General features: G+C 56.4%; 1 protein-coding gene and 1 non-coding gene across 3 annotated transcripts in view; one reads left to right on the top strand and one right to left on the bottom strand.

Annotated features, from left to right (window-relative positions):
• TBC1D16 (TBC1 domain family member 16) overlaps positions 1 to 2,438 on the top strand; it is a 50,805-nt gene that overhangs the window by 33,750 nt on the left and 14,617 nt on the right. The gene's annotated exons all lie outside the window — the stretch shown is intronic.
• LOC115872900 lies at positions 810 to 916 on the bottom strand. Its single transcript, XR_004048102.1, has one exon. It is a non-coding gene; the product is annotated as a U6 spliceosomal RNA (small nuclear RNA).

Below are 2,438 nucleotides of genomic sequence, written 5' to 3'. Positions count from 1 at the left end.
GATGGTAGAATTGTACACGATGGGATGCTACGATATATGTGTTAACTCCCGATTAATTTCTTTTAAAAAAGCAAAAAGACTCACAGCCTCGGAAACCTGATGCGGCGCCGCTGTGAGTCAGAGTCCGCTGGTGGCAGCCGCGGCGTTCATTTTGGGTGTCTTCCAGTTGGAAAGGGATCCCTCTGCTGACACGACTGATCGGGCACGAGGGTGGGAGGCTTGTGCAAGGCTGCCCTGCATGCCGCCGTGTGTGGCGCAGTGGCCTAGGTGCAGGCAGCTCACCGGGAAGCCGGCGGTGCACACCCAGGGCCAGAGGTGTGAAAGGGGCCTGTTTCTGACTGGGTTGGGGTCCTGGAGACCCCCAGAGCTGGTCCACTCTGCCCTGTGGGGAGGGACCAGTCCGCAGGGAGCCAGGGTTGGGGTTTGGAGGCGTGTATAGTTTTGTGGTTGCCTCGAGTGTTTCCTTAGGATCCCGTCCTGGGAACAAAAGCAGAGGGGTCAGAAGGCGGAAACATTGTAAGCTTTTGGTCCGGCTTCCAGGTGGCATTTGGAGGGAGTTGACCCCCTCTGCGCCCCGCCCCTATTCCAAAGCAGTTTCAGAGCCTCCGTTTGGCTTGTCATTACACTGTTTCTAATTGTTGCCAACCCCGCCGGCCTTCCTCCCCAGCGTGCCTTGTCTCAATGTATTTCGTTATTCTTGAGATTACATTTTTATTGGCGGCCTGTACTTTTCCGCTCTGATGAAACCGGTTATTTTCTTTCCTGTCTATTTATTTATTTATTTTTGCTTTCTGTCGGGCTTTTTTTTTTTTTATATGGAACGCTTCACGAATTTGCATGTCATCCCTGCGCAGGGGCCATGCTAATCTTCTCTGTATCGTTCCAATTTTAGTATATGTGCCGCCGAAGCGAGCACCATTTGTTTTGATTTGTATCCTTATTTCTTATTTGCGTCATAAAGGCATCCATCCTCTGCATGACCCTGTTTGTTCTTGGCCTTTTTTTTTTTTTAAATATGCTTATATGGGAGCTACATCAGGGACAGGTGTGCCCAGGGGACAGGCGATGGAGCAAGCGGAGGGAGGCTGGCCAGATAGAAGGTGACCGCGGGACCCTGGAGGCTGATACAATATGAGGACAAGACGTGGGCACAGGGCTGGGGAGGGAGAGGGCAGTGTCAGTGTTCGCAGCTGTAGAAAGGTCCGGGCAGGTTGTGGGTCCTCCTGGAGGGGTGGGGGGTCCTGTCATCAATAAAGAAGACCCACAGGACTCAGGAGACCCCCCCAGAGCACAGGCAGGGCAAGGTTGGTTTGACCCCTCCCTGCTCAGATGTGTTGAAGGGCAGTGCTGGTGAGGAATCTTGGAGTGGCCGTGGACTCCCAAGAGAACAGACAGCTGTCTCAGAAGAAATCCAGCCAGAGCGTTTTCTTAGAAGAGGGAGCGGCAAGACGGGGTCTCGCCTCCTTTGGACAGGTTGTCGGGAGAGAAGGGCATCCTGCTCAGCAAAAACAGAGGGAGACTTTCCACCAGATGGACGGACACACGGTGGCTGCAGCAGTGGGCTCGAAGCTGAGAGCCATCGGGCGGCCGGCACAGGGCCAGGGCGGGCAGCAGCCGGCTGTGGTGGTTGTGTGTTGGGCTGCTAGCTAGACACAGGTCAGCAGTCCCATACCGCCACACGCTCCGTGGGAGAACCACGGTGAAGCTTTCTGTTTCTGTAAAGAGTGGTGGCGGTCTGGGACCGCCCAGGGGCAGTCCCACCCGGTCCTGTGGCATCGTCGTGGGTCGGAATCCTCTGGGGGGCCTGGTGTTTGGTCTGCAGCCGCCGTCTGGAGGTCAGCGCCGGGCAGAGGGCCTGGCGTGGCCTTGACTCTCAAGTTGTGGGCACTTGATGCTGACTCTCAGCCGGGGCTCTTATCCCTGCCTCCCGGGGCCTACCATTGGGCCACTGGAGGCTCTGCCCCCCAGAACTCTCTGGCCATGTAGTGGGGGTCAAAGCCACGACCCGGGCCCCTAAAGGTGGGGTCTCCGGCAACGGTCTTCCTTTTTGCGTTATGTCTTACGGCTTGCCTTTTACAGATGGGCACACACAGCCACCTGCAGGCATGTTCCCTGCGACTGTCTTTGCATTGTTCGTGTTGTGTTTGCAGTTGTCGAGAATCCGTCGGGCAGAGCCCAGCACCAACCCGACTGCTCCCCGGGCTCAGTTTAGTCACGAACAGGACCTTATACCTAGAGCCTCCCGGCTGTTTCCTCCCTCCTTCCGAGCCTTCTCCCCCAACCCCCGGGAGCATGACCTCTGCCCCCAAGGCTCCTCTGGATACTTTGGAGTTGCTGTGGCCAGTTTGACCCCTGGGGCAGCGTGGGACACTTTTTTCTGCCAAGGCCCACTTAGATAATTACAGCGTTGTTGGCCGGACATGCTGGTCAGACCTTTC

This window comes from Echinops telfairi, unplaced genomic scaffold (assembly GCF_000313985.2).
Source record: "Echinops telfairi isolate 266 unplaced genomic scaffold, ASM31398v2 ScPeMD7_7458;HRSCAF=8496, whole genome shotgun sequence".
NCBI lineage: Eukaryota > Metazoa > Chordata > Mammalia > Afrosoricida > Tenrecidae > Echinops > Echinops telfairi.
The sequence above is the reverse complement of the archived record's forward strand: the minus strand, read 5'-3'. Positions and strand labels throughout refer to the sequence as shown.